Source organism: Phyllobates terribilis, unplaced genomic scaffold (assembly GCF_046119375.1).
Source record: "Phyllobates terribilis strain yellow unplaced genomic scaffold, ASM4611937v1 Scaffold_538__1_contigs__length_1162401, whole genome shotgun sequence".
Classification (NCBI taxonomy): Eukaryota; Metazoa; Chordata; class Amphibia; order Anura; family Dendrobatidae; genus Phyllobates; species Phyllobates terribilis.
Genome location: NW_027363298.1, coordinates 544,676 through 562,083, shown reverse-complemented (window position 1 = coordinate 562,083; position 17,408 = coordinate 544,676). Strand labels below are relative to the sequence as shown.

The 17,408-nt window shown below is 45.1% G+C and overlaps 13 non-coding genes across 13 annotated transcripts; all 13 read left to right on the top strand.

Moving 5' to 3' along the window:
- The first annotated feature begins 542 nt into the window (after positions 1–542).
- Positions 543–733, top strand: LOC141232149 (U2 spliceosomal RNA). The gene has a single exon (XR_012298411.1). It is a non-coding gene; the product is annotated as a U2 spliceosomal RNA (small nuclear RNA).
- Positions 734–1,848: 1,115 nt separating this feature from the next.
- On the top strand, positions 1,849–2,039 carry LOC141232148 (U2 spliceosomal RNA). The gene has a single exon (XR_012298410.1). It is a non-coding gene; the product is annotated as a U2 spliceosomal RNA (small nuclear RNA).
- Positions 2,040–3,157: 1,118 nt separating this feature from the next.
- LOC141232147 (U2 spliceosomal RNA) lies at positions 3,158–3,348 on the top strand. Its single transcript, XR_012298409.1, has one exon. It is a non-coding gene; the product is annotated as a U2 spliceosomal RNA (small nuclear RNA).
- A 1,115-nt stretch (positions 3,349–4,463) lies between these two features.
- On the top strand, positions 4,464–4,654 carry LOC141232146 (U2 spliceosomal RNA). The gene has a single exon (XR_012298408.1). It is a non-coding gene; the product is annotated as a U2 spliceosomal RNA (small nuclear RNA).
- Positions 4,655–5,769: 1,115 nt separating this feature from the next.
- On the top strand, positions 5,770–5,960 carry LOC141232145 (U2 spliceosomal RNA). The gene has a single exon (XR_012298407.1). It is a non-coding gene; the product is annotated as a U2 spliceosomal RNA (small nuclear RNA).
- A 1,116-nt stretch (positions 5,961–7,076) lies between these two features.
- LOC141232144 (U2 spliceosomal RNA) lies at positions 7,077–7,267 on the top strand. Its single transcript, XR_012298406.1, has one exon. It is a non-coding gene; the product is annotated as a U2 spliceosomal RNA (small nuclear RNA).
- Positions 7,268–8,381: 1,114 nt separating this feature from the next.
- On the top strand, positions 8,382–8,572 carry LOC141232143 (U2 spliceosomal RNA). Its single transcript, XR_012298405.1, has one exon. It is a non-coding gene; the product is annotated as a U2 spliceosomal RNA (small nuclear RNA).
- Positions 8,573–9,687: 1,115 nt separating this feature from the next.
- On the top strand, positions 9,688–9,878 carry LOC141232142 (U2 spliceosomal RNA). Its single transcript, XR_012298404.1, has one exon. It is a non-coding gene; the product is annotated as a U2 spliceosomal RNA (small nuclear RNA).
- Positions 9,879–10,993: 1,115 nt separating this feature from the next.
- LOC141231712 (U2 spliceosomal RNA) lies at positions 10,994–11,184 on the top strand. Its single transcript, XR_012298023.1, has one exon. It is a non-coding gene; the product is annotated as a U2 spliceosomal RNA (small nuclear RNA).
- A 1,115-nt stretch (positions 11,185–12,299) lies between these two features.
- On the top strand, positions 12,300–12,490 carry LOC141232141 (U2 spliceosomal RNA). The gene has a single exon (XR_012298403.1). It is a non-coding gene; the product is annotated as a U2 spliceosomal RNA (small nuclear RNA).
- A 1,115-nt stretch (positions 12,491–13,605) lies between these two features.
- LOC141231711 (U2 spliceosomal RNA) lies at positions 13,606–13,796 on the top strand. The gene has a single exon (XR_012298022.1). It is a non-coding gene; the product is annotated as a U2 spliceosomal RNA (small nuclear RNA).
- A 1,115-nt stretch (positions 13,797–14,911) lies between these two features.
- On the top strand, positions 14,912–15,102 carry LOC141232139 (U2 spliceosomal RNA). The gene has a single exon (XR_012298402.1). It is a non-coding gene; the product is annotated as a U2 spliceosomal RNA (small nuclear RNA).
- Positions 15,103–16,217: 1,115 nt separating this feature from the next.
- Positions 16,218–16,408, top strand: LOC141232137 (U2 spliceosomal RNA). The gene has a single exon (XR_012298400.1). It is a non-coding gene; the product is annotated as a U2 spliceosomal RNA (small nuclear RNA).
- Positions 16,409–17,408: the final 1,000 nt, after the last annotated feature.

Here is a 17,408-nt window from a genome sequence, read left to right as displayed (position 1 = left end):
GGTTGATTAGTCTGTGGCATTCTGTTAAACTGTTGCTTATGGCGGTCTCTGTGAGCTTCTCAGTGACATTCAGCCAGCCAGGTATCCTGCCTGCAGTAGATGGAATGTGGCAATGGAACGCTGGCTGCGCGTGTCATAATAGGCTCTGAGCCTTTATATACCTGTGCACAGCAGCAGCCACCTTCAGTCTGCTGCTGGACAGCCAGCAGCAGCAGCAGGAGAGGTATGTAATCAGGAGCCCTCCTGCTAAGGGTAGACAGCTGCTCGTTCCACCCCACCCCCCGCCTTAATTGGTTCTCCTCCCTTCCAACGGTGTTGAGGCGGGTGGGAACAGCAGGGGGTGAAGGTGCTGTGTTTAAAGAGGTGGAGTTATGCAGATCTAAAACGCGTGGATTGCAGCAGCAGCAAGCCGAAAAGTGCAGGCATGTAAGGGATCTAGAGGTTGACAACATGTCTTCTTAACGGGAGTCCAGGAGCTCATCCCCACAAATGGACTTTTCAGGATCCTTGGGTGGCTCCGTAGTTTGAAACCAATTCTGGTTATCGCTTCTCGGCCTTTTGGCTAAGATCAAGTGTAGTATCTGTTCTTATCAGTTTAATATCTGATACGTCCCCTATCTGGGGACCATATATTAAATGGATTTTTAGAACAGGGAGATGGAAAAAGAGCTTGCTCTGTCCACTCCACGCATTGACCTGGTATTGCAGTATCTCCAGGACCGGTGCACCCCTTCTTTAATGCAGTTTCTAAAATCAGAAAGAATTGAATTCAATGTTTTTTGTTCATTTTGCTTGTTTGTCGGATTTTGGGATGGACTCTTTGGCTTTGCTTTTCTTCTCCTCATTGGATTTTTCATGTTCAAAGTTGCAGAAGCCAGATTACAAGCTCATTTTGGTTCAACTTCAGCAACTGTGCATTGCATTGCCATGTAATGTGATGCAATGCTATCTTTCTAGCTCTCCCTTTTTACTTCCTTTTGGATAAACAGACATATTAGGCAAGCATTTTGGAGCTTTCACCTAAATAACTACAGGTGGTGAGATAAGCTGCACAATATAATTGACCTTTCAGTATATTGTTGCACACACACCATCTATTTAGCAAATGCCCTTGTTATCAACAGCAGCCTTTTAAACTCACCTGAGCTAACAGGTATGTGCGCTGGTTACTCTGCTGCGCTTAAAATTTCTTTTTTGGTTTGCTACAATGCCTTTTCTGAAACGTTGTCTCCTTCTGCTGGAACACTGACTTCTTTCATTTAATGCCTGCAGACTATAAAAGAGAACCCAACCCAAAAAGTTTGGTTGATTAGTCTGTGGCATTCTGTTAAACTGTTGCTTATGGCGGTCTCTGTGAGCTTCTCAGCGACATTCAGCCAGCCAGGTATCCTGCCTGCAGTAGATGGAATGTGGCAATGGAACGCTGGCTGCGCGTGTCATAATAGGCTCTGAGCCTTTATATACCTGTGCACAGCAGCAGCCACCTTCAGTCTGCTGCTGGACAGCCAGCAGCAGCAGCAGCAGGAGAGGTATGTAATCAGGAGCCCTCCTGCTAAGGGTAGACAGCTGCTCGTTCCACCCCACCCCCCGCCTTAATTGGTTCTCCTCCCTTCCAACGGTGTTGAGGCGGGTGGGAACAGCAGGGGGTGAAGGTGCTGTGTTTAAAGAGGTGGAGTTATGCAGATCTAAAACGCGTGGATTGCAGCAGCAGCAAGCCGAAAAGTGCAGGCATGTAAGGGATCTAGAGGTTGACAACATGTCTTCTTAACGGGAGTCCAGGAGCTCATCTCCACAAATGGACTTTTCAGGATCCTTGGGTGGCTCCGTAGTTTGAAACCAATTCTGGTTATCGCTTCTCGGCCTTTTGGCTAAGATCAAGTGTAGTATCTGTTCTTATCAGTTTAATATCTGATACGTCCCCTATCTGGGGACCATATATTAAATGGATTTTTAGAACAGGGAGATGGAAAAAGAGCTTGCTCTGTCCACTCCACGCATTGACCTGGTATTGCAGTATCTCCAGGACCGGTGCACCCCTTCTTTAATGCAGTTTCTAAAATCAGAAAGAATTGAATTCAATGTTTTTTGTTCATTTTGCTTGTTTGTCGGATTTTGGGATGGACTCTTTGGCTTTGCTTTTCTTCTCCTCATTGGATTTTTCATGTTCAAAGTTGCAGAAGCCAGATTACAAGCTCATTTTGGTTCAACTTCAGCAACTGTGCATTGCATTGCCATGTAATGTGATGCAATGCTATCTTTCTAGCTCTCCCTTTTTACTTCCTTTTGGATAAACAGATATATTAGGCAAGCATTTTGGAGCTTTCACCTAAATAACTACAGGTGGTGAGATAAGCTGCACAATATAATTGACCTTTCAGTATATTGTTGCACACACACCATCTATTTAGCAAATGCCCTTGTTATCAACAGCAGCCTTTTAAACTCACCTGAGCTAACAGGTATGTGCGCTGGTTACTCTGCTGCGCTTAAAATTTCTTTTTTGGTTTGCTACAATGCCTTTTCTGAAACGTTGTCTCCTTCTGCTGGAACACTGACTTCTTTCATTTAATGCCTGCAGACTATAAAAGAGAACCCAACCCAAAAAGTTTGGTTGATTAGTCTGTGGCATTCTGTTAAACTGTTGCTTATGGCGGTCTCTGTGAGCTTCTCAGCGACATTCAGCCAGCCAGGTATCCTGCCTGCAGTAGATGGAATGTGGCAATGGAACGCTGGCTGCGCGTGTCATAAAAGGCTCTGAGCCTTTATATACCTGTGCACAGCAGCAGCCACCTTCAGTCTGCTGCTGGACAGCCAGCAGCAGCAGCAGCAGCAGGAGAGGTATGTAATCAGGAGCCCTCCTGCTAAGGGTAGACAGCTGCTCGTTCCACCCCACCCCCCGCCTTAATTGGTTCTCCTCCCTTCCAACGGTGTTGAGGCGGGTGGGAACAGCAGGGGGTGAAGGTGCTGTGTTTAAAGAGGTGGAGTTATGCAGATCTAAAACGCGTGGATTGCAGCAGCAGCAAGCCGAAAAGTGCAGGCATGTAAGGGATCTAGAGGTTGACAACATGTCTTCTTAACGGGAGTCCAGGAGCTCATCTCCACAAATGGACTTTTCAGGATCCTTGGGTGGCTCCGTAGTTTGAAACCAATTCTGGTTATCGCTTCTCGGCCTTTTGGCTAAGATCAAGTGTAGTATCTGTTCTTATCAGTTTAATATCTGATACGTCCCCTATCTGGGGACCATATATTAAATGGATTTTTAGAACAGGGAGATGGAAAAAGAGCTTGCTCTGTCCACTCCACGCATTGACCTGGTATTGCAGTATCTCCAGGACCGGTGCACCCCTTCTTTAATGCAGTTTCTAAAATCAGAAAGAATTGAATTCAATGTTTTTTGTTCATTTTGCTTGTTTGTCGGATTTTGGGATGGACTCTTTGGCTTTGCTTTTCTTCTCCTCATTGGATTTTTCATGTTCAAAGTTGCAGAAGCCAGATTACAAGCTCATTTTGGTTCAACTTCAGCAACTGTGCATTGCATTGCCATGTAATGTGATGCAATGCTATCTTTCTAGCTCTCCCTTTTTACTTCCTTTTGGATAAACAGACATATTAGGCAAGCATTTTGGAGCTTTCACCTAAATAACTACAGGTGGTGAGATAAGCTGCACAATATAATTGACCTTTCAGTATATTGTTGCACACACACCATCTATTTAGCAAATGCCCTTGTTATCAACAGCAGCCTTTTAAACTCACCTGAGCTAACAGGTATGTGCGCTGGTTACTCTGCTGCGCTTAAAATTTCTTTTTTGGTTTGCTACAATGCCTTTTCTGAAACGTTGTCTCCTTCTGCTGGAACACTGACTTCTTTCATTTAATGCCTGCAGACTATAAAAGAGAACCCAACCCAAAAAGTTTGGTTGATTAGTCTGTGGCATTCTGTTAAACTGTTGCTTATGGCGGTCTCTGTGAGCTTCTCAGCGACATTCAGCCAGCCAGGTATCCTGCCTGCAGTAGATGGAATGTGGCAATGGAACGCTGGCTGCGCGTGTCATAATAGGCTCTGAGCCTTTATATACCTGTGCACAGCAGCAGCCACCTTCAGTCTGCTGCTGGACAGCCAGCAGCAGCAGCAGCAGGAGAGGTATGTAATCAGGAGCCCTCCTGCTAAGGGTAGACAGCTGCTCGTTCCACCCCACCCCCTGCCTTAATTGGTTCTCCTCCCTTCCAACGGTGTTGAGGCGGGTGGGAACAGCAGGGGGTGAAGGTGCTGTGTTTAAAGAGGTGGAGTTATGCAGATCTAAAACGCGTGGATTGCAGCAGCAGCAAGCCGAAAAGTGCAGGCATGTAAGGGATCTAGAGGTTGACAACATGTCTTCTTAACGGGAGTCCAGGAGCTCATCTCCACAAATGGACTTTTCAGGATCCTTGGGTGGCTCCGTAGTTTGAAACCAATTCTGGTTATCGCTTCTCGGCCTTTTGGCTAAGATCAAGTGTAGTATCTGTTCTTATCAGTTTAATATCTGATACGTCCCCTATCTGGGGACCATATATTAAATGGATTTTTAGAACAGGGAGATGGAAAAAGAGCTTGCTCTGTCCACTCCACGCATTGACCTGGTATTGCAGTATCTCCAGGACCGGTGCACCCCTTCTTTAATGCAGTTTCTAAAATCAGAAAGAATTGAATTCAATGTTTTTTGTTCATTTTGCTTGTTTGTCGGATTTTGGGATGGACTCTTTGGCTTTGCTTTTCTTCTCCTCATTGGATTTTTCATGTTCAAAGTTGCAGAAGCCAGATTACAAGCTCATTTTGGTTCAACTTCAGCAACTGTGCATTGCATTGCCATGTAATGTGATGCAATGCTATCTTTCTAGCTCTCCCTTTTTACTTCCTTTTGGATAAACAGACATATTAGGCAAGCATTTTGGAGCTTTCACCTAAATAACTACAGGTGGTGAGATAAGCTGCACAATATAATTGACCTTTCAGTATATTGTTGCACACACACCATCTATTTAGCAAATGCCCTTGTTATCAACAGCAGCCTTTTAAACTCACCTGAGCTAACAGGTATGTGCGCTGGTTACTCTGCTGCGCTTAAAATTTCTTTTTTGGTTTGCTACAATGCCTTTTCTGAAACGTTGTCTCCTTCTGCTGGAACACTGACTTCTTTCATTTAATGCCTGCAGACTATAAAAGAGAACCCAACCCAAAAAGTTTGGTTGATTAGTCTGTGGCATTCTGTTAAACTGTTGCTTATGGCGGTCTCTGTGAGCTTCTCAGCGACATTCAGCCAGCCAGGTATCCTGCCTGCAGTAGATGGAATGTGGCAATGGAACGCTGGCTGCGCGTGTCATAATAGGCTCTGAGCCTTTATATACCTGTGCACAGCAGCAGCCACCTTCAGTCTGCTGCTGGACAGCCAGCAGCAGCAGCAGCAGGAGAGGTATGTAATCAGGAGCCCTCCTGCTAAGGGTAGACAGCTGCTCGTTCCACCCCACCCCCTGCCTTAATTGGTTCTCCTCCCTTCCAACGGTGTTGAGGCGGGTGGGAACAGCAGGGGGTGAAGGTGCTGTGTTTAAAGAGGTGGAGTTATGCAGATCTAAAACGCGTGGATTGCAGCAGCAGCAAGCCGAAAAGTGCAGGCATGTAAGGGATCTAGAGGTTGACAACATGTCTTCTTAACGGGAGTCCAGGAGCTCATCTCCACAAATGGACTTTTCAGGATCCTTGGGTGGCTCCGTAGTTTGAAACCAATTCTGGTTATCGCTTCTCGGCCTTTTGGCTAAGATCAAGTGTAGTATCTGTTCTTATCAGTTTAATATCTGATACGTCCCCTATCTGGGGACCATATATTAAATGGATTTTTAGAACAGGGAGATGGAAAAAGAGCTTGCTCTGTCCACTCCACGCATTGACCTGGTATTGCAGTATCTCCAGGACCGGTGCACCCCTTCTTTAATGCAGTTTCTAAAATCAGAAAGAATTGAATTCAATGTTTTTTGTTCATTTTGCTTGTTTGTCGGATTTTGGGATGGACTCTTTGGCTTTGCTTTTCTTCTCCTCATTGGATTTTTCATGTTCAAAGTTGCAGAAGCCAGATTACAAGCTCATTTTGGTTCAACTTCAGCAACTGTGCATTGCATTGCCATGTAATGTGATGCAATGCTATCTTTCTAGCTCTCCCTTTTTACTTCCTTTTGGATAAACAGACATATTAGGCAAGCATTTTGGAGCTTTCACCTAAATAACTACAGGTGGTGAGATAAGCTGCACAATATAATTGACCTTTCAGTATATTGTTGCACACACCATCTATTTAGCAAATGCCCTTGTTATCAACAGCAGCCTTTTAAACTCACCTGAGCTAACAGGTATGTGCGCTGGTTACTCTGCTGCGCTTAAAATTTCTTTTTTGGTTTGCTACAATGCCTTTTCTGAAACGTTGTCTCCTTCTGCTGGAACACTGACTTCTTTCATTTAATGCCTGCAGACTATGAAAGAGAACCCAACCCAAAAAGTTTGGTTGATTAGTCTGTGGCATTCTGTTAAACTGTTGCTTATGGCGGTCTCTGTGAGCTTCTCAGCGACATTCAGCCAGCCAGGTATCCTGCCTGCAGTAGATGGAATGTGGCAATGGAACGCTGGCTGCGCGTGTCATAATAGGCTCTGAGCCTTTATATACCTGTGCACAGCAGCAGCCACCTTCAGTCTGCTGCTGGACAGCCAGCAGCAGCAGCAGCAGCAGGAGAGGTATGTAATCAGGAGCCCTCCTGCTAAGGGTAGACAGCTGCTCGTTCCACCCCACCCCCCGCCTTAATTGGTTCTCCTCCCTTCCAACGGTGTTGAGGCGGGTGGGAACAGCAGGGGGTGAAGGTGCTGTGTTTAAAGAGGTGGAGTTATGCAGATCTAAAACGCGTGGATTGCAGCAGCAGCAAGCCGAAAAGTGCAGGCATGTAAGGGATCTAGAGGTTGACAACATGTCTTCTTAACGGGAGTCCAGGAGCTCATCTCCACAAATGGACTTTTCAGGATCCTTGGGTGGCTCCGTAGTTTGAAACCAATTCTGGTTATCGCTTCTCGGCCTTTTGGCTAAGATCAAGTGTAGTATCTGTTCTTATCAGTTTAATATCTGATACGTCCCCTATCTGGGGACCATATATTAAATGGATTTTTAGAACAGGGAGATGGAAAAAGAGCTTGCTCTGTCCACTCCACGCATTGACCTGGTATTGCAGTATCTCCAGGACCGGTGCACCCCTTCTTTAATGCAGTTTCTAAAATCAGAAAGAATTGAATTCAATGTTTTTTGTTCATTTTGCTTGTTTGTCGGATTTTGGGATGGACTCTTTGGCTTTGCTTTTCTTCTCCTCATTGGATTTTTCATGTTCAAAGTTGCAGAAGCCAGATTACAAGCTCATTTTGGTTCAACTTCAGCAACTGTGCATTGCATTGCCATGTAATGTGATGCAATGCTATCTTTCTAGCTCTCCCTTTTTACTTCCTTTTGGATAAACAGACATATTAGGCAAGCATTTTGGAGCTTTCACCTAAATAACTACAGGTGGTGAGATAAGCTGCACAATATAATTGACCTTTCAGTATATTGTTGCACACACACCATCTATTTAGCAAATGCCCTTGTTATCAACAGCAGCCTTTTAAACTCACCTGAGCTAACAGGTATGTGCGCTGGTTACTCTGCTGCGCTTAAAATTTCTTTTTGGTTTGCTACAATGCCTTTTCTGAAACGTTGTCTACTTCTGCTGGAACACTGACTTCTTTCATTTAATGCCTGCAGACTATAAAAGAGAACCCAACCCAAAAAGTTTGGTTGATTAGTCTGTGGCATTCTGTTAAACTGTTGCTTATGGCGGTCTCTGTGAGCTTCTCAGCGACATTCAGCCAGCCAGGTATCCTGCCTGCAGTAGATGGAATGTGGCAATGGAACGCTGGCTGCGCGTGTCATAATAGGCTCTGAGCCTTTATATACCTGTGCACAGCAGCAGCCACCTTCAGTCTGCTGCTGGACAGCCAGCAGCAGCAGCAGCAGGAGAGGTATGTAATCAGGAGCCCTCCTGCTAAGGGTAGACAGCTGCTCGTTCCACCCCACCCCCCGCCTTAATTGGTTCTCCTCCCTTCCAACAGTGTTGAGGCGGGTGGGAACAGCAGGGGGTGAAGGTGCTGTGTTTAAAGAGGTGGAGTTATGCAGATCTAAAACGCGTGGATTGCAGCAGCAGCAAGCCGAAAAGTGCAGGCATGTAAGGGATCTAGAGGTTGACAACATGTCTTCTTAACGGGAGTCCAGGAGCTCATCTCCACAAATGGACTTTTCAGGATCCTTGGGTGGCTCCGTAGTTTGAAACCAATTCTGGTTATCGCTTCTCGGCCTTTTGGCTAAGATCAAGTGTAGTATCTGTTCTTATCAGTTTAATATCTGATACGTCCCCTATCTGGGGACCATATATTAAATGGATTTTTAGAACAGGGAGATGGAAAAAGAGCTTGCTCTGTCCACTCCACGCATTGACCTGGTATTGCAGTATCTCCAGGACCGGTGCACCCCTTCTTTAATGCAGTTTCTAAAATCAGAAAGAATTGAATTCAATGTTTCTTGTTCATTTTGCTTGTTTGTCGGATTTTGGGATGGACTCTTTGGCTTTGCTTTTCTTCTCCTCATTGGATTTTTCATGTTCAAAGTTGCAGAAGCCAGATTACAAGCTCATTTTGGTTCAACTTCAGCAACTGTGCATTGCATTGCCATGTAATGTGATGCAATGCTATCTTTCTAGCTCTCCCTTTTTACTTCCTTTTGGATAAACAGACATATTAGGCAAGCATTTTGGAGCTTTCACCTAAATAACTACAGGTGGTGAGATAAGCTGCACAATATAATTGACCTTTCAGTATATTGTTGCACACACACCATCTATTTAGCAAATGCCCTTGTTATCAACAGCAGCCTTTTAAACTCACCTGAGCTAACAGGTATGTGCGCTGGTTACTCTGCTGCGCTTAAAATTTCTTTTTTGGTTTGCTACAATGCCTTTTCTGAAACGTTGTCTCCTTCTGCTGGAACACTGACTTCTTTCATTTAATGCCTGCAGACTATAAAAGAGAACCCAACCCAAAAAGTTTGGTTGATTAGTCTGTGGCATTCTGTTAAACTGTTGCTTATGGCGGTCTCTGTGAGCTTCTCAGCGACATTCAGCCAGCCAGGTATCCTGCCTGCAGTAGATGGAATGTGGCAATGGAACGCTGGCTGCGCGTGTCATAATAGGCTCTGAGCCTTTATATACCTGTGCACAGCAGCAGCCACCTTCAGTCTGCTGCTGGACAGCCAGCAGCAGCAGCAGCAGGAGAGGTATGTAATCAGGAGCCCTCCTGCTAAGGGTAGACAGCTGCTCGTTCCACCCCACCCCCCGCCTTAATTGGTTCTCCTCCCTTCCAACGGTGTTGAGGCGGGTGGGAACAGCAGGGGGTGAAGGTGCTGTGTTTAAAGAGGTGGAGTAATGCAGATCTAAAACGCGTGGATTGCAGCAGCAGCAAGCCGAAAAGTGCAGGCATGTAAGGGATCTAGAGGTTGACAACATGTCTTCTTAACGGGAGTCCAGGAGCTCATCTCCACAAATGGACTTTTCAGGATCCTTGGGTGGCTCCGTAGTTTGAAACCAATTCTGGTTATCGCTTCTCGGCCTTTTGGCTAAGATCAAGTGTAGTATCTGTTCTTATCAGTTTAATATCTGATACGTCCCCTATCTGGGGACCATATATTAAATGGATTTTTAGAACAGGGAGATGGAAAAAGAGCTTGCTCTGTCCACTCCACGCATTGACCTGGTATTGCAGTATCTCCAGGACCGGTGCACCCCTTCTTTAATGCAGTTTCTAAAATCAGAAAGAATTGAATTCAATGTTTTTTGTTCATTTTGCTTGTTTGTCGGATTTTGGGATGGACTCTTTGGCTTTGCTTTTCTTCTCCTCATTGGATTTTTCATGTTCAAAGTTGCAGAAGCCAGATTACAAGCTCATTTTGGTTCAACTTCAGCAACTGTGCATTGCATTGCCATGTAATGTGATGCAATGCTATCTTTCTAGCTCTCCCTTTTTACTTCCTTTTGGATAAACAGACATATTAGGCAAGCATTTTGGAGCTTTCACCTAAATAACTACAGGTGGTGAGATAAGCTGCACAATATAATTGACCTTTCAGTATATTGTTGCACACACACCATCTATTTAGCAAATGCCCTTGTTATCAACAGCAGCCTTTTAAACTCACCTGAGCTAACAGGTATGTGCGCTGGTTACTCTGCTGCGCTTAAAATTTCTTTTTTGGTTTGCTACAATGCCTTTTCTGAAACGTTGTCTCCTTCTGCTGGAACACTGACTTCTTTCATTTAATGCCTGCAGACTATAAAAGAGAACCCAACCCAAAAAGTTTGGTTGATTAGTCTGTGGCATTCTGTTAAACTGTTGCTTATGGCGGTCTCTGTGAGCTTCTCAGCGACATTCAGCCAGCCAGGTATCCTGCCTGCAGTAGATGGAATGTGGCAATGGAACGCTGGCTGCGCGTGTCATAATAGGCTCTGAGCCTTTATATACCTGTGCACAGCAGCAGCCACCTTCAGTCTGCTGCTGGACAGCCAGCAGCAGCAGCAGCAGGAGAGGTATGTAATCAGGAGCCCTCCTGCTAAGGGTAGACAGCTGCTCGTTCCACCCCACCCCCCGCCTTAATTGGTTCTCCTCCCTTCCAACGGTGTTGAGGCGGGTGGGAACAGCAGGGGGTGAAGGTGCTGTGTTTAAAGAGGTGGAGTTATGCAGATCTAAAACGCGTGGATTGCAGCAGCAGCAAGCCGAAAAGTGCAGGCATGTAAGGGATCTAGAGGTTGACAACATGTCTTCTTAACGGGAGTCCAGGAGCTCATCTCCACAAATGGACTTTTCAGGATCCTTGGGTGGCTCCGTAGTTTGAAACCAATTCTGGTTATCGTTTCTCGGCCTTTTGGCTAAGATCAAGTGTAGTATCTGTTCTTATCAGTTTAATATCTGATACGTCCCCTATCTGGGGACCATATATTAAATGGATTTTTAGAACAGGGAGATGGAAAAAGAGCTTGCTCTGTCCACTCCACGCATTGACCTGGTATTGCAGTATCTCCAGGACCGGTGCACCCCTTCTTTAATGCAGTTTCTAAAATCAGAAAGAATTGAATTCAATGTTTTTTGTTCATTTTGCTTGTTTGTCGGATTTTGGGATGGACTCTTTGGCTTTGCTTTTCTTCTCCTCATTGGATTTTTCATGTTCAAAGTTGCAGAAGCCAGATTACAAGCTCATTTTGGTTCAACTTCAGCAACTGTGCATTGCATTGCCATGTAATGTGATGCAATGCTATCTTTCTAGCTCTCCCTTTTTACTTCCTTTTGGATAAACAGACATATTAGGCAAGCATTTTGGAGCTTTCACCTAAATAACTACAGGTGGTGAGATAAGCTGCACAATATAATTGACCTTTCAGTATATTGTTGCACACACACCATCTATTTAGCAAATGCCCTTGTTATCAACAGCAGCCTTTTAAACTCACCTGAGCTAACAGGTATGTGCGCTGGTTACTCTGCTGCGCTTAAAATTTCTTTTTTGATTTGCTACAATGCCTTTTCTGAAACGTTGTCTCCTTCTGCTGGAACACTGACTTCTTTCATTTAATGCCTGCAGACTATAAAAGAGAACCCAACCCAAAAAGTTTGGTTGATTAGTCTGTGGCATTCTGTTAAACTGTTGCTTATGGCGGTCTCTGTGAGCTTCTCAGCGACATTCAGCCAGCCAGGTATCCTGCCTGCAGTAGATGGAATGTGGCAATGGAACGCTGGCTGCGCGTGTCATAATAGGCTCTGAGCCTTTATATACCTGTGCACAGCAGCAGCCACCTTCAGTCTGCTGCTGGACAGCCAGCAGCAGCAGCAGCAGGAGAGGTATGTAATCAGGAGCCCTCCTGCTAAGGGTAGACAGCTGCTCGTTCCACCCCACCCCCCGCCTTAATTGGTTCTCCTCCCTTCCAACGGTGTTGAGGCGGGTGGGAACAGCAGGGGGTGAAAGTGCTGTGTTTAAAGAGGTGGAGTTATGCAGATCTAAAACGCGTGGATTGCAGCAGCAGCAAGCCGAAAAGTGCAGGCATGTAAGGGATCTAGAGGTTGACAACATGTCTTCTTAACGGGAGTCCAGGAGCTCATCTCCACAAATGGACTTTTCAGGATCCTTGGGTGGCTCCGTAGTTTGAAACCAATTCTGGTTATCGCTTCTCGGCCTTTTGGCTAAGATCAAGTGTAGTATCTGTTCTTATCAGTTTAATATCTGATACGTCCCCTATCTGGGGACCATATATTAAATGGATTTTTAGAACAGGGAGATGGAAAAAGAGCTTGCTCTGTCCACTCCACGCATTGACCTGGTATTGCAGTATCTCCAGGACCGGTGCACCCCTTCTTTAATGCAGTTTCTAAAATCAGAAAGAATTGAATTCAATGTTTTTTGTTCATTTTGCTTGTTTGTCGGATTTTGGGATGGACTCTTTGGCTTTGCTTTTCTTCTCCTCATTGGATTTTTCATGTTCAAAGTTGCAGAAGTCAGATTACAAGCTCATTTTGGTTCAACTTCAGCAACTGTGCATTGCATTGCCATGTAATGTGATGCAATGCTATCTTTCTAGCTCTCCCTTTTTACTTCCTTTTGGATAAACAGACATATTAGGCAAGCATTTTGGAGCTTTCACCTAAATAACTACAGGTGGTGAGATAAGCTGCACAATATAATTGACCTTTCAGTATATTGTTGCACACACACCATCTATTTAGCAAATGCCCTTGTTATCAACAGCAGCCTTTTAAACTCACCTGAGCTAACAGGTATGTGCGCTGGTTACTCTGCTGCGCTTAAAATTTCTTTTTTGGTTTGCTACAATGCCTTTTCTGAAACGTTGTCTCCTTCTGCTGGAACACTGACTTCTTTCATTTAATGCCTGCAGACTATAAAAGAGAACCCAACCCAAAAAGTTTGGTTGATTAGTCTGTGGCATTCTGTTAAACTGTTGCTTATGGCGGTCTCTGTGAGCTTCTCAGCGACATTCAGCCAGCCAGGTATCCTGCCTGCAGTAGATGGAATGTGGCAATGGAACGCTGGCTGCGCGTGTCATAATAGGCTCTGAGCCTTTATATACCTGTGCACAGCAGCAGCCACCTTCAGTCTGCTGCTGGACAGCCAGCAGCAGCAGCAGCAGGAGAGGTATGTAATCAGGAGCCCTCCTGCTAAGGGTAGACAGCTGCTCGTTCCACCCCACCCCCCGCCTTAATTGGTTCTCCTCCCTTCCAACGGTGTTGAGGCGGGTGGGAACAGCAGGGGGTGAAGGTGCTGTGTTTAAAGAGGTGGAGTTATGCAGATCTAAAACGCGTGGATTGCAGCAGCAGCAAGCCGAAAAGTGCAGGCATGTAAGGGATCTAGAGGTTGACAACATGTCTTCTTAACGGGAGTCCAGGAGCTCATCTCCACAAATGGACTTTTCAGGATCCTTGGGTGGCTCCGTAGTTTGAAACCAATTCTGGTTATCGTTTCTCGGCCTTTTGGCTAAGATCAAGTGTAGTATCTGTTCTTATCAGTTTAATATCTGATACGTCCCCTATCTGGGGACCATATATTAAATGGATTTTTAGAACAGGGAGATGGAAAAAGAGCTTGCTCTGTCCACTCCACGCATTGACCTGGTATTGCAGTATCTCCAGGACCGGTGCACCCCTTCTTTAATGCAGTTTCTAAAATCAGAAAGAATTGAATTCAATGTTTTTTGTTCATTTTGCTTGTTTGTCGGATTTTGGGATGGACTCTTTGGCTTTGCTTTTCTTCTCCTCATTGGATTTTTCATGTTCAAAGTTGCAGAAGCCAGATTACAAGCTCATTTTGGTTCAACTTCAGCAACTGTGCATTGCATTGCCATGTAATGTGATGCAATGCTATCTTTCTAGCTCTCCCTTTTTACTTCCTTTTGGATAAACAGACATATTAGGCAAGCATTTTGGAGCTTTCACCTAAATAACTACAGGTGGTGAGATAAGCTGCACAATATAATTGACCTTTCAGTATATTGTTGCACACACACCATCTATTTAGCAAATGCCCTTGTTATCAACAGCAGCCTTTTAAACTCACCTGAGCTAACAGGTATGTGCGCTGGTTACTCTGCTGCGCTTAAAATTTCTTTTTTGATTTGCTACAATGCCTTTTCTGAAACGTTGTCTCCTTCTGCTGGAACACTGACTTCTTTCATTTAATGCCTGCAGACTATAAAAGAGAACCCAACCCAAAAAGTTTGGTTGATTAGTCTGTGGCATTCTGTTAAACTGTTGCTTATGGCGGTCTCTGTGAGCTTCTCAGCGACATTCAGCGAGCCAGGTATCCTGCCTGCAGTAGATGGAATGTGGCAATGGAACGCTGGCTGCGCGTGTCTTAATAGGCTCTGAGCCTTTATATACCTGTGCACAGCAGCAGCCACCTTCAGTCTGCTGCTGGACAGCCAGCAGCAGCAGCAGCAGGAGAGGTATGTAATCAGGAGCCCTCCTGCTAAGGGTAGACAGCTGCTCGTTCCACCCCACCCCCCGCCTTAATTGGTTCTCCTCCCTTCCAACGGTGTTGAGGCGGGTGGGAACAGCAGGGGGTGAAGGTGCTGTGTTTAAAGAGGTGGAGTTATGCAGATCTAAAACGCGTGGATTGCAGCAGCAGCAAGCCGAAAAGTGCAGGCATGTAAGGGATCTAGAGGTTGACAACATGTCTTCTTAACGGGAGTCCAGGAGCTCATCTCCACAAATGGACTTTTCAGGATCCTTGGGTGGCTCCGTAGTTTGAAACCAATTCTGGTTATCGCTTCTCGGCCTTTTGGCTAAGATCAAGTGTAGTATCTGTTCTTATCAGTTTAATATCTGATACGTCCCCTATCTGGGGACCATATATTAAATGGATTTTTAGAACAGGGAGATGGAAAAAGAGCTTGCTCTGTCCACTCCACGCATTGACCTGGTATTGCAGTATCTCCAGGACCGGTGCACCCCTTCTTTAATGCAGTTTCTAAAATCAGAAAGAATTGAATTCAATGTTTTTTGTTCATTTTGCTTGTTTGTCGGATTTTGGGATGGACTCTTTGGCTTTGCTTTTCTTCTCCTCATTGGATTTTTCATGTTCAAAGTTGCAGAAGCCAGATTACAAGCTCATTTTGGTTCAACTTCAGCAACTGTGCATTGCATTGCCATGTAATGTGATGCAATGCTATCTTTCTAGCTCTCCCTTTTTACTTCCTTTTGGATAAACAGACATATTAGGCAAGCATTTTGGAGCTTTCACCTAAATAACTACAGGTGGTGAGATAAGCTGCACAATATAATTGACCTTTCAGTATATTGTTGCACACACACCATCTATTTAGCAAATGCCCTTGTTATCAACAGCAGCCTTTTAAACTCACCTGAGCTAACAGGTATGTGCGCTGGTTACTCTGCTGCGCTTAAAATTTCTTTTTTGGTTTGCTACAATGCCTTTTCTGAAACGTTGTCTCCTTCTGCTGGAACACTGACTTCTTTCATTTAATGCCTGCAGACTATAAAAGAGAACCCAACCCAAAAAGTTTGGTTGATTAGTCTGTGGCATTCTGTTAAACTGTTGCTTATGGCGGTCTCTGTGAGCTTCTCAGCGACATTCAGCCAGCCAGGTATCCTGCCTGCAGTAGATGGAATGTGGCAATGGAACGCTGGCTGCGCGTGTCATAATAGGCTCTGAGCCTTTATATACCTGTGCACAGCAGCAGCCACCTTCAGTCTGCTGCTGGACAGCCAGCAGCAGCAGCAGCAGGAGAGGTATGTAATCAGGAGCCCTCCTGCTAAGGGTAGACAGCTGCTCGTTCCACCCCACCCCCCGCCTTAATTGGTTCTCCTCCCTTCCAACGGTGTTGAGGCGGGTGGGAACAGCAGGGGGTGAAGGTGCTGTGTTTAAAGAGGTGGAGTTATGCAGATCTAAAACGCGTGGATTGCAGCAGCAGCAAGCCGAAAAGTGCAGGCATGTAAGGGATCTAGAGGTTGACAACATGTCTTCTTAACGGGAGTCCAGGAGCTCATCTCCACAAATGGACTTTTCAGGATCCTTGGGTGGCTCCGTAGTTTGAAACCAATTCTGGTTATCGCTTCTCGGCCTTTTGGCTAAGATCAAGTGTAGTATCTGTTCTTATCAGTTTAATATCTGATACGTCCCCTATCTGGGGACCATATATTAAATGGATTTTTAGAACAGGGAGATGGAAAAAGAGCTTGCTCTGTCCACTCCACGCATTGACCTGGTATTGCAGTATCTCCAGGACCGGTGCACCCCTTCTTTAATGCAGTTTCTAAAATCAGAAAGAATTGAATTCAATGTTTTTTGTTCATTTTGCTTGTTTGTCGGATTTTGGGATGGACTCTTTGGCTTTGCTTTTCTTCTCCTCATTGGATTTTTCATGTTCAAAGTTGCAGAAGCCAGATTACAAGCTCATTTTGGTTCAACTTCAGCAACTGTGCATTGCATTGCCATGTAATGTGATGCAATGCTATCTTTCTAGCTCTCCCTTTTTACTTCCTTTTGGATAAACAGACATATTAGGCAAGCATTTTGGAGCTTTCACCTAAATAACTACAGGTGGTGAGATAAGCTGCACAATATAATTGACCTTTCAGTATATTGTTGCACACACACCATCTATTTAGCAAATGCCCTTGTTATCAACAGCAGCCTTTTAAACTCACCTGAGCTAACAGGTATGTGCGCTGGTTACTCTGCTGCGCTTAAAATTTCTTTTTTGGTTTGCTACAATGCCTTTTCTGAAACGTTGTCTCCTTCTGCTGGAACACTGACTTCTTTCATTTAATGCCTGCAGACTATAAAAGAGAACCCAACCCAAAAAGTTTGGTTGATTAGTCTGTGGCATTCTGTTAAACTGTTGCTTATGGCGGTCTCTGTGAGCTTCTCAGCGACATTCAGCCAGCCAGGTATCCTGCCTGCAGTAGATGGAATGTGGCAATGGAACGCTGGCTGCGCGTGTCATAATAGGCTCTGAGCCTTTATATACCTGTGCACAGCAGCAGCCACCTTCAGTCTGCTGCTGGACAGCCAGCAGCAGCAGCAGCAGGAGAGGTATGTAATCAGGAGCCCTCCTGCTAAGGGTAGACAGCTGCTCGTTCCACCCCACCCCCCGCCTTAATTGGTTCTCCTCCCTTCCAACGGTGTTGAGGCGGGTGGGAACAGCAGGGGGTGAAGGTGCTGTGTTTAAAGAGGTGGAGTTATGCAGATCTAAAACGCGTGGATTGCAGCAGCAGCAAGCCGAAAAGTGCAGGCATG